Source organism: Entelurus aequoreus, linkage group LG01 (genome assembly GCF_033978785.1).
Source record: "Entelurus aequoreus isolate RoL-2023_Sb linkage group LG01, RoL_Eaeq_v1.1, whole genome shotgun sequence".
Taxonomy (NCBI): domain Eukaryota; kingdom Metazoa; phylum Chordata; class Actinopteri; order Syngnathiformes; family Syngnathidae; genus Entelurus; species Entelurus aequoreus.
In genome coordinates this window covers 7,253,335-7,266,450 of record NC_084731.1, presented here as the reverse complement: position 1 = coordinate 7,266,450, position 13,116 = coordinate 7,253,335, and the positions used below count along the sequence as shown (strand labels likewise).

Genomic DNA, 13,116 nt, shown 5'->3' with positions numbered 1-13,116 from the left:
CATTCTAAAAATACTAAAAAAAATGTTTTAAAAACATTAAAAAGTGGAATAAAAGAGCAAATAGGTGAAACGCAATGAGGAGAACTTTGCAATGTTGACATCAATAACACAATTTGTTTTTACAATTTCTCACAAAATAATAATGAATCAAAATCAATGTTGCTATGAATTATTGACCGATTTAAGGACAAAAAGGACATACAAAACATGAAAAAAATCAAAATAAAATAAAAGTTGATTATTATATAAATTGTTATTATAAGCAAACTAAGCTAATTACACTATATGTTATCTGAAGCTGATAGAGAGATTTAAGTGTTGAATGTAAACATGAGTGGGGGCACTTTTGGATCCTTAAGAATTTTAGTGGCATTAAAAAACACATGTCTTTGCTAAAAAAAATTAAATAATAATAATAAATTCAAATCAATGTTGCTATTAATTATTGACCTAGTTAGGGATCCAATTACTTCACATCAAATATTCCACTTTGAAAATATTTTTGGGAAAAATATTATATTTTGTATTTTTGCCCCAAAAAATAGGGTTTTGACAAAAAGCTTATGAAATGTGTGTGTGTGTTTGTGTGTGTATATATATTTTCACTTGAAGTTGAATTAGAGATTCAAGCGTTTAATAAAAAAAATATATATATAACTTGTTTTAAACCCGTTTTAAGACTGACACCCTTCTGCGTCCCTAGGACCTAACTTGCGGGAGCCCCTAAGGCAGGGGTCGGCAACCCAAAATGTTGAAAGAGCCATATTGGACCAAAAATACAAAAACAAATCTGTCTGAAGCCGCAAAAAATTAAAAGCCATATTACATGTGTCATGAGATATACATTTAATTAAGAGGACTTAAAGGAAACTAAATGAGCTCAAATATAGCTACAGATGAGGCATAATGATGCAATATGTACATATCGCTAGCCTAAATAGCATGTTAGCATCGATTAGCTTGCAGTCATGCAGTGACCAAATATGTCTGATTAGCACTCCACACAAGTCAATAACATCAACAAAACTCACCTTTGTGCACTCACGCACAACGTTAAAAGTGTGGTGGACAAAATGAGACAGAAAAAGTGGCATAAAACACGTCCTAGAAAGTCGGAGAAAGTTATACATACAAACAAACTATACGGTGAGTTCAAGGACCGCCAAAATAAGTAGGACAAAACGGCGCTCGCCAAATACTCGAATCAGTGAAGCATGTTTAATATAAACAGTGTGATTTATAACAATTAGGGAGGTTTGTGTCATGTTTGTCCTCATACAGAAACCATACTAAAACAAAAAAATTGATTTTTTTCCCCTCATCTTTTTCCATTCTTCATACATTTTTGAAAAAGCTCCAGAGAGCCACTAGGGCGGCGCTAAAGAGCCGCATGCGGCTCTAGAGCCGCGGGTTGCCGACCCCCGCCCTAAGGTAAAAAAAAAAAAAAGAAGTGTATATTGTATTAGTTTTGAAAATGAAAAAATATCAAAATGGCCCCCGCATGCTTTGATTTTTCAGTGCGCGGCCCTCAGTGGAAAAAGTTTGGACACCCCTGACTTAAGCTGTACATCAAGCAAGAATGGGAAAGAATTCCACTTCAAAAATGTGTCTCCTCAGTTCCCAAACCTTTACTGAGTGTTGTTAAAAGGAAAGGCCATGTAACACACTGGTAAAAATTCATTTTTTGCAATATGTTGCTGCCATTGAATTCTAAGTTCATGATTATTTGCAAAAAAAAAAAAGTTTCTCAGTGTGAACATGAAATATGTTGTCTTTGCAGTCTATTCAATTGAATATAAGTTGAAAAGGATTTTTGCAAATAATTGTATTCTGTTTTTATTTACCATTTACACAACCTGACAACTTCACTGCTTGAGACTAGAGATGTCCGATAATATCGGACTGCCGATATTATCGGCCAATAAGTGCTTTAAAATGTAATATCGGAAATTATCGGTATCGGTTTCAAAAAGTAAGATTTATGACCTGATCACATAATATCTACGGCTTTTCACACACATGAGTGAATGCAAGGCATACTTGGTCAACAGCCATACAGGTCACACTGAGGGTGTCCGTATAAACAACTTGAACACTGTTACAAATATGCGCCACACTGTGAACCCACACCAAACAAGAATGACAAACACATTTCGGGAGAACATCCGCACCGTAACACAACATAAACACAACAGAACAAATACCCAGAATCCTGGGACGCCACAATATACACCTCCCGCTATCCCGCCTCCCCCAACCCCGCCCACCTCAACCTCCTCATGCTCTCCCTGAGAGAGCATGTCCCAAATTCCAAGCTGCTGTTTTGAGGCATGTTAAAAAAAAAAAAAATGCACTTTGTGACTTCAATAATAAATATGGCAGTGCCATGTTGGCATTTTTTTTTCCATAACTTGAATTGATTTATTTTGGAAAACCTTGTTACATTGTTTAATGCATCCAGCGGGGCATCACAACAAAATTACGCATAATAATGTGTTAATTCCACGACTGTATATATCGGTATCGGTTGATATCGGAATCGGTAATTAAGAGTTGGACAATATCAAAATATCGGCAAGAAAGCCATTATCGGACATATCTCGTTTTGGGTGTTATAGATTTAATTGCGATTAATCGAAATTAACCCACAGCCACTTTAATCGGATTAAAATATTTAATAATTTTACAGCAATGATTTTGACAGAACTACAAATCTGTGTTTGCAAAAACACACACAAGAAGTTAACAACACACGTCCACATTAACACACCGTTTTTTCCGTATAAATGTGATGTTAAGAAGAGCAGCCATGTTGACGTGGACTTCACTTTATTGTAATAAGCAGAACAGGACTGGAAAAAATAATCGACTTAAACGGGTTTCCCTGTATTTACAACTTTTCTCATGTAGAAACTTGGCGTTTTTTTGGTCACTGACACGCTAATGTGCTCTTTAAATAAATATAGACCATCAACTTCCTGTGATTCTTTATTTTTCCATCTGGCAACAACATTTTGCACACCAAAGAGGTTATCTATCACGTGTCTGCAACATTCCTCCACCTTTACACACTGCAAAAAGTGAAATCTAAGTAAGATGAAATATCTCAAATAAGGGTGATATTTGCCTATTTTCTGTCTGATAAGATAATTCTTCTCACTAAGCAGATTTTATGTTAGAGTGTTTTACTTGTTTTAAGTGTCTTGGTCCTAAATGATCTCAGTAAGATATTACAGCTTGTTGCTGAGATTTGATGACTTATATAATGATAAATAAATGATAAATGGGTTATACTTGTATAGCGCTTTTCTACCTTCAAGGTACTCAAAGCGCTTTGACACTATTTCCACATTCACCCATTCACACACACATTCACACATGTTGAGTCAAACATGCTTGAAACTAGAATATCAAGTGTTGCAAAGCTGTGTCATCAACACTCACAAGTATAAAACTACATTTTTTAAAGTAATCATTTCTTATTTCAAGCATGAACAAAAAAAAAAAATCATGACTTTGACACAATTGTGTCTCATAATTAAAACAGATGACAGCCAAATGGACTTTGCTGTTTTATTTTCAATGAAACAATAGAAAACAGGTACTCATAAAGTAGTACAGTTGGCACAGTACAGTAAACGGACAGTTAATATTTAAATATTTAACATTTCTAACAGAAATAGTTCATGCACATTCAGATAAATTCCTCAAAATTACAATAAAAAATGTTTTGGCCGGGGGCCGGGCTGTATATATGCGCACTAATTGACTGAAAGAGCACGCACTTGGCGCGATGATGTCATGTTATCCATGGAAAAATGCATTATTAGACAATATGATTTGCCTGAGCGGCTAGGAGACCCCGAGAGTAACAAGCGCTTGCCTTGTTGCCTTTCCATTAAGAACAATAAATTAGTTTTTAGTATAAGTTTGCTGGTTTCAAGAAATGTAATGCAGAGCGCATATCATTATGTCAAGATAATGGCACTAGCATTTACTTCAATTAAGAATATTTTTCAACATATCGAGCAAAAAGGTCTCTTTTTTTTCTACCAAGAAAACTGCACTTGTTATTAGTGAGAATATACTTATTTTAAGCTATTTTTGGCTTCATTGAGGTTAGCTACACTACCGTTCAAAAGTTTGGGGTCACCCAAACAATTTTGTGGAATAGCCTTCATTTCTAAGAACAAGAATAGACTGTCGAGTTTCAGATGAAAGTTCTCTTTTTCTGGCCATTTTGAGCGTTTAATTGACCCCCACAAATGTGATGCTCCAGAAACTCAATCTGCTCAAAGGGAGGTCAGTTTTGTAGCTTCTGTAACGAGCTAAACTGTTTTCAGATGTGATTGCACGAGGGTTTTCTAATCATCAATTAGCCTTCTGAGCCAATGAGCAAACACATTGTACCATTAGAACACTGGAGTGATAGTTGCTGGAAATGGGCCTCTATACACCTATGTAGATATTGCACCAAAAAGCAGACATTTGCCGCTAGAATAGTCATTTACCACATTAGCAATGTATAGAGTGTATTTCTTTAAAGTTAAGACTAGTTTAAAGTGCTTTTCCTTCAAAAATAAGGACATTTCAATGTGACCCCAAACTTTTGAACGGTTTTGTTTTGGAAAGTCTTGACAAGCCACATTTTCTTGTTCTATTGGCAGATAATTTTGCTTAGTTCAAATAAAATACCCCCTAATTTTTGTATTATTTTTTCTTGTTTCTGAACACTGACTTTTTGCAGTGTAGCCTCGCACTGATCAGGAGTGGAAACGCGAACGTGGTCCTCGCTCCCGCAGCCTTCATCCTAACAGAGGATCCATCACCAGAAGGCCTGCTTGTTGGGAGGACCACATGCCTCAGTCCACCCCTGCAGGATGTGTAGGTGGTGGGCTCGCCTCGCCCAGAATAGGCCGGAGCAGAGCAGAGGCCCCCGGTGGGAAGCAGACAAAAGCTGTCTGAATGAATAGAGGAGCAGGGCGGCTGCTCGGAGCTCAGATTGAGTCATTGCCAAGTCAATTATGCCCAATATTTGCAGCATATCTTGTGCATTATGCACCCTTTGTACCTGTGTGTGTGTGTGTGCTTGTATTTATACCCTTCATTGAGACACCCACAAGGAAAAGCAGCTTCCATATGAGGAGGTGTGATCAAGTTAGGACCGAAGTCTCGGTCCCAATACATAAAAACTATTGCATCTAATAGAGAATATCTCATCTGTCAAAATGAGGGTGGTCCCAAAAAGGAGGGATTTTTTCAAATTGACTGTGTGTCGCTTTTAAAAGTGCTCCCCCTATGGTCAACATATGAAATAACAAGTGTGTGTAAGGAATTGAAATGCGCCCCCTTTTGGCCAAAATTGGTTTAAAAAAATAAAATAAATATGTATATAGTGACGTACTGTCATAACTTGAAGTAAATAATGAAGATTAAAAACCAATTACAAACAAACAAAAAAATAACTAAAAGAAGTATGTGTCGACTCTTTTCTTATAAAATTGGAAACTATTTCTCTTATTCTTTCTGTTTCTGTAATATTGCAATATTTCCTCGTAAAATTACTTTTTGATGCAAAATTAATACTTTTTGATGCAAAATGGTGACATTTGTCATATAAAATTCTGACTTTTATCACAATATTGCCAATTTTTTGGTTGTTCTGTGTAAAATAGTGGCAATTTTTTTGAGTAAAATTATGACTTTTGTCATCATTTTGCCATGTAAAATTCTGATTATTATTATAATATTGCCAAAATGCTAAAGTTTTTTTGTAAAATTACAACTCTTTTCATAAAATTGCCAAAATTTTAAGTTTTCTTGTAAAATTGCGACTGTTATTGAGTAAAATTCCAACTTTTATCACAATATTGCACACACGTTCAGTTTTTTTTGTAAAATTTTGACTTGCGTTGAGTAAAATGACGACTTTTATTACAATACTGCCAAAATGTTAAGTTTTTCTTGTGAAATTCCAACTCATTTTTCACAACAAGCGTTTTTATATTGGCATAGTATGTATATATTATTAATGTTGTAAATACACATCTTTATATATCTAGAAAGGCTGGTCCTAAAGAGGTAGGCATTATTCAGAGGTCTCAAGAAGGTAACAAACACAAGAAAGGAAAGGAAAAGTACCTTCCATATGAGGAGGTGTGAACAAGTTAGGACCGAAGTCTCGGTCCCAATACGTAAAAACTATTGCATCTAATAGAAAATGTCTCATCTGTCAAAATGAGGGTGGTCCCAAAAAGGAGGGATTTTTCAAATTGACTGTGTCGGTTTTAAAAGTGCTCCCCCTCTGGCCAACATATGAAATAACAAGTGTGTGTAAGGAATTGAAATGCGCCCCCTTTTGGCCAAAATTGATTTAAAAAAATAAAATAATTATGTATATAGGCACGTACTGTCATAACTTGAAGTAAATAATGAAGATTAAAAAACAATTACAAACAAAAAATAAAAATAAACCCCAAAGCAGTCTTTTTCTCGCAATGTGTCAACTTTTTTTCTTATAAAATTGGGAACAATTTCTCATATTCTTTCCGTTTCTGTAATATTGCAAAATTTTCCCGTAAAATTATTACTTTTTTTTAATGGAAAATTATTACTTTTTAATTGTGACATTTGTCGTATATATACAATTCTGACTTTTATCACAATATTGTCATTTTTTTTGTTGTTCTTGTAAAATAGTGACATTTTTTTGAGTAAAATCAGGACTTTTGTCATCATTTTGCCAAGTAAAAATTCTGACTGTTATTATAAAGTTGCCAAAAGTTTTAAGTTCTCTTATAAAATTGTGACTTTTGTCAAGTAAAATGACGACTCTTTTAATGTTAAGCTTTTCTTGTAAAATTGCGACTGTTATTGAGTAAACTTACAACTTTTATCATAATATTGCACACATGTTCAGTTTTTCTTGTAAAATGTTGACTTGCTTTGAGTAAAATGATGACTTTTATAATGCTACCCCTAAAATTATAGGTTTTTCTTGTAAAATAGTGACAGTTTTTTAGTAAAATTAGGACTTTTGTCATCATTTTGCCAAGTAAAAATTCCGACTTATTACAACGGTGCCAAAAAATGTAAGTATTCTTATAAAATCGTGACTTTTGTCGAGTAAAATGACGACTCTTTCCATCAAATTGCCAAAATGTTAAGCTTTTCTTGTAAAACGGCGACTGTTATTGAGTAAACTTCCAACTTTTATCATAATATTGCACACATGTTCAGTTTTTCTTGCAAAATTTTGACTCGCTTTGAGCAAAATGACAACTTTTATTATGATACCGCCAAAATTCTAGGTTTTTCTTGTAAAATAGTGACATTTTGTTGAGTAAAATTAAGACTTTTGTTATCATTTTGCCAAGTAAAAATTCCGACTATTATTATAACGTTGCCAACATTTTTAACGTTCTCTTATAAAATTGTGACTTTTGTCGAGTAAAATGACGACTCTTTTCATCAAATTGCCAAAATGTTAACCTTTTCTTGTAAAACTGCGACAGTTATTGAGTAAACTTACAACTTTTATCATAATATTGCACACATGTTCAGTTTTTCTTGCAACATTTTGACTTGCTTTGAGTAAAATGACGACTTTCATTATGACATCGCCAAAATTATAGGTTTTTCTTGTAAAATAGTGACATTTTTTTAGTAAAATTAGGACTTTTGTCATCATTTTGCCAAGTAAAAATTCCGACTTATTACAACGTTGCCAAAAAATGTAAGTATTCTTATAAAATCGTGACTTTTGTCGAGTAAAATGACGACTCTTTCCATAAAATTGCCAACATTTTAAGCTTTTCTTGTAAAACTGCGACTGTTATTGAGTAAACTTACAACTTTTATCATAATATTGCACACATGTTCAGTTTTTCTTGCAACATTTTGACTTGTTTTGAGTAAAAGGACAACTTTTATCATGACACTGCCAAAATTCTAGGTTTTTCTTGTAAAATAGTGACATTTTATGGGTAAAGTTAGGATTTTGTCATCATTTTGCCAAGTAAAAATTCCGACTATTATTATAACGTTGCCAACATTTTTAAGTTTTCTTATAAAATTGTGACTTTTGTCTAGTAAAATGACGACTCTTTTCATCAAATTGCCAAAATGTTAAGCTTTTCTTGTAAAACTGCGACTGTTGTTGAGTAAACTTACAACTTTTATCATAATATTGCACACATGTTCAGTTTTTCTTGCAAAATTTTGACTTGCTTTGAGTAAAATTACGACTTTCATTATGACATCGCCAAAATTATAGGTTTTTCTTGTAAAATAGTGACAGTTTTTTAGTAAAATTAGGACTTTTGTCATCATTTTGCCAAGTAAAAATTCCGACTTATTACAACGGTGCCAAAAAATGTAAGTATTCTTATAAAATTGTGACTTTTGTCGAGTAAAATGACGACTCTTTCCACAAAATTGCCCAAATGTTAAGCTTTTCTTGTAAAATTGCGACTGTTATTGAGTAAAATTCCAACTTTTATCATAATATTGCACACATGTTCAGTTTTTCTTGCAAAATTTTGACTTGCTTTGAGTAAAATGACGCCTTTTATTACGACACCGCCAAAATTCTAGGTTTTTCTTGTAAAATAGTGACATTTTTAAAATAAAATTAAGACTTTTGTCATCATTTTCCCAAGTAAAAATTCAGACTTATTACAACGGTGCCAAAAAATGTAAGTATTCTTATAAAATCGTGACTTTTGTCGAGTAAAATGACGACTCTTTCCATAAAATTGCCAAAATTTGAAGTTTTTCTTGTAAAATTGCGACTGTTATTGAGTAAAATTCCAACTTTTATCATAATATTGCACACATGTTCAGTTTTTCTGGTAAAACTTTGACTTGCTTTGAGTAAAATGACAACTTTTATTACGATACTGCCAAAATTCTAGGTTTTTCTTGTAAAATAGTGACATTTTTAAAATAAAATTAAGACTTTTGTCATCATTTTGCCAAGTAAAAATTCCGACTTATTACAACGGTGCCAAAAAATGTAAGTATTCTTATAAAATTGTGACTTTTGTCGAGTAAAATGACGACTCTTTCCATAAAATTGCCAACATTTTAAGCTTTTCTTGTAAAACTGCAACTGTTATTGAGTAAAATTCCAACTTTTATCAAACAATATTGCACACATGTTCAGTTTTTCTTGCAAAATTTTGACTCGCTTTGAGCAAAATGACAACTTTTATTATGATACCGCCAAAATTCTAGGTTTTTCTTGTAAAATAGTGACATTTTGTTGAGTAAAATTAAGACTTTTGTCATCATTTTGCCAAGTAAAAATTCCGACTATTATTATAACGTTGCCAACATTTTTAAGTTCTCTTATAAAATTGTGACTTTTGTCGAGTAAAATGATGACTCTTTTCATCAAATTGCCAAAATGTTAAGCTTTTCTTGTAAAACTGCGACTGTTATTGAGTAAACTTACAACTTTTATCACAATATTGCACAAATGTTCAGTTTTTCTTGCAAAATTTTGACTTGCTTTGAGTAAAATTACGACTTTTATTATGATTCCGCCAAAATTATAGGTTTTTCTTGTAAAATAGTGACATTTTTTTAGTAAAATTAGGACTTTTGTCATCATTTTGCCAAGTAAAAATTCCGACTTATTACAACGGTGCCAAAAAATGTAAGTATTCTTATAAAATTGTGACTTTTGTCAAGTAAAATGACGACTCTTTCCATAAAATTGCCAACATTTTAAGCTTTTCTTGTAAAACTGCGACTGTTATTGAGTAAACTTACAACTTTTATCATAATATTGCACACATGTTCAGTTTTTCTTGCAACATTTTGACTTGTTTTGAGTAAAAGGACAACTTTTATCATGACACTGCCAAAATTCTAGGTTTTTCTTGTAAAATAGTGACATTTTATGGGTAAAATGAGGACTTTTGTCATCATTTTGCCAAGTAAAAATTCCGACTATTATTATAACGTTGCCCACATTTTTAAGTTCTCTTATAAAATTGTGACTTTTGTCGAGTAAAATGACGACTCTTTTCATCAAATTGCCAAAATGTTAAGCTTTTCTTGTAAAACTGCGACTGTTATTGAGTAAACGTACAACTTTTATCATAATATTGCACACGTTCAGTTTTTCTTGCAAAATTTTGACTTGCTTTGAGCAAAATGACAACTTTTATTATGATAGCGCCAAAATTCTAGGTTTTTCTTGTAAAATAGTGACATTTTGTTGAGTAAAATTAAGACTTTTGTCATCATTTTGCCAAGTAAAAATTCCGACTATTATTATAACGTTGCCAACATTTTTAAGTTCTCTTATAAAATTGTGACTTTTGTCGAGTAAAATGACGACTCTTTTCATCAAATTGCCAAAATGTTAAGCTTTTCTTGTAAAACTGCGACTGTTATTGAGTAAACGTCCAACTTTTATCATAATATTGCACACATGTTCAGTTTTTCTTGTAAAATTTTGACTTGCTTTGAGTAAAAGGACAACTTTTATCATGACACTGCCAAAATTATAGGTTTTTCTTGTAAAATAGTGACATTTTATGGGTAAAATTAGGACTTTTGTCATCATTTTGCCAAGTAAAAATTCTGACTATTATTATAACGTTGCCAACATTTTTAAGTTCTCTTATAAAATTGTGACTTTTGTCGAGTAAAATGACGACCCTTTTCATCAAATTGCCAAAATGTTAAGCTTTTCTTGTAAAACTGCGACTGTTATTGAGTAAACTTACAACTTTTATCACAATATTGCACACATGTTCAGTTTTTCTTGCAAAATTTTGACTTGCTTTGAGTAAAATGACGCCTTTTATTACGACACCGCCAAAATTCTAGGTTTTTCTTGTAAAATAGTGACATTTTTTAAATAAAATTAAGACTTTTGTCATTTTGCCAAGTAAAAATTCCGACTTATTACAACGGTGCCAAAAAATGTAAGTATTCTTATAAAATCGTGACTTTTGTCGAGTAAAATGACGACTCTTTCCATAAAATTGCCAACATTTTAAGCTTTTCTTGTAAAACTGCGACTGTTATTGAGTACAATTCCAACTTTTATCATTATATTGCACACATGTTCAGTTTTTCTGGTAAAACTTTGACTTGCTTTGAGTAAAATGACAACTTTTATTACGATACTGCCAAAATTCTACGATTTTCTTGTGAAATTCCAACTCATTTTTCACAACAAGCGTTTTTTATGTTTGCATAGTATGTATATATTATTAATGTTGTAAATACACACCTTTATATATCTAGAAAGGCTGGTCCTAAAGAGGTAGGCATTATTCGGAGGTCTCAAGAAGATAACGAACACAAGTGTGTGTGTGTGTGTGTGTGTGTGTGTGTGTGTGTGTGTGTGTGTGTGTGTGTGTGTGTGTGTGTGTGTGTGTGTGTGTGTGTGTGTGTCATAAAGCAAGTTGAGCAAGTTTTTTTGCAAGCTCGGAGGTCCTCACATTAGCCATCATGGGACAAGCGGTAGAAAATGGATGGCTGGATGGACACAGGCACATGCGGGCCCACTCTGCATTCACTAGAAATTCCCCACCATCAATCAATCAATCAATCAATCAATCAATCAATCAATCAATCAATCAATCAATCACCATCATCATCATCACCATGGCGACCTGAATGCATGTGTGTATACCACGTGATCACTACTGATTATTACAATAGGCTACAATCCAAAGGGGCTTGCATGCAATGCATAATAATAATAATAATAATAATAATAATAATAATAATATACAATGATGAAGTTGCGCCTACCTGGTGTGTGTTTGGGGGGGGTCAGGTCAGGGTTCCTTTTCTTTTTCTAAATAGTCCTCAGCACCTTTCTTTGTCGCAGCGAGACTCCTCTGGAAAGTTACCCTCTTCAACAAAAGCCAAAGGCGCAAAAATTGTTTTGGAAGAAAAAAAAAAAAGATTTTTAAGCTCCTCTTTTCCCTGCGAGCGTGGATAGTTTGTATGCGCGCGCGCGCGTGTAAACCGTGTGCGTGTGCGAGTCCTCTCCCAGACCTTCTCCACTCCCCTGCACACTTTCACCACACAGTCGCACGGCACTCACACGCCAGCACATCCGGCTGCTTAACAAAATAAAAGGTTGCAGCCGTGACTAATAAAGACCGTTAAAAAAAAAGTCAATTAATAGCACAAATGTAAACACGCGTTGAATAAAGATGACGTATGAGGGATTTATCAATAAAATGCCGCACATTCATATCTGGAAAATAAAGATGACACATCTGGGGTCTTCGGGTGTTGATGCGCATTTTAAAACATGTGCAATAGTGGACAAATGCAGGAGGGAATACACTGCAAAAAGTCAGTGTTCAAAAACAAGAGGAAAAAAAAATACAAAAATGAGGGGTATTTTATTTGAACTAAGCAAAATTATCTGCCAATAGAACAAGAAAATGTGGCTTGTCAAGACTTTCCAAAACAAGTCAAATTAGCTAACATCAATGAAATAGCTTAAAATAAGTATATTCTCACTAATAACAAGTGCACTTTTCTTGGTAGAAAAAAAAAAAATGACACCTTTTTGCTCAATGTGTTGAAAAATATTCTTAAATGAAGTAAATGCTAGTGCCATTATCTTGACATAATGATATGCGCTCGGCATTACATTTCTTGAAACCAGCAAACTTATACTAAAAACTAATGTATTGTTCTTAATGGAAAGGCAACAAGGCAAGCGTTTGTTACTCTCGGGGTCTCCTAGCCGCTCAGGCAAATCATATTGTCTAAAAATGCATTTTTCCATGGGTAACATGACATCATCGCGCCAAGTGCGTGCTCTTTCAGTCAATTAGTGCGCATATATACAGCCCGGCCCCCGGCCAAAAGATTTTTAATTGTAATTTTGAGGAATTTATCTGAATGTGCATGAACTATTTCTGTTCAAAATTGTTAGAAATGTTAAATGTTTAAATATTAACTGTCAGTTTACTGTACTGTGCCAACTGTACTACTATATGAGTACGTGTTTTCTATTGCTTCATTGAAAAGAAAACAGTTGTTTTAATTATGAGACACAACTGTGTCAAAATCATGATTTTTTTTTTTCATGCTTGAAATAAGAAACTATTACTTTAAAAAAGT

At 33.4% G+C, this 13,116-nt stretch overlaps 1 protein-coding gene across 2 annotated transcripts in view; it reads right to left on the bottom strand.

Moving 5' to 3' along the window:
• The window catches only part of LOC133654239 (NGFI-A-binding protein 1-like), a 40,101-nt gene extending 28,194 nt beyond the window's left edge, over positions 1-11,907 (bottom strand). The window contains exon 1 of one of the 2 annotated variants that reach the window (XM_062054475.1): positions 11,782-11,907. The gene's annotated coding sequence lies outside the window, so the exon portion shown is untranslated. Of the gene's footprint in view, positions 1-1,031; positions 1,150-11,781 lie in introns of those variants that run through there. The other variant, XM_062054557.1, reaches the window with a different exon arrangement.
• Between the last annotated feature and the right edge of the window lie 1,209 nt (positions 11,908-13,116).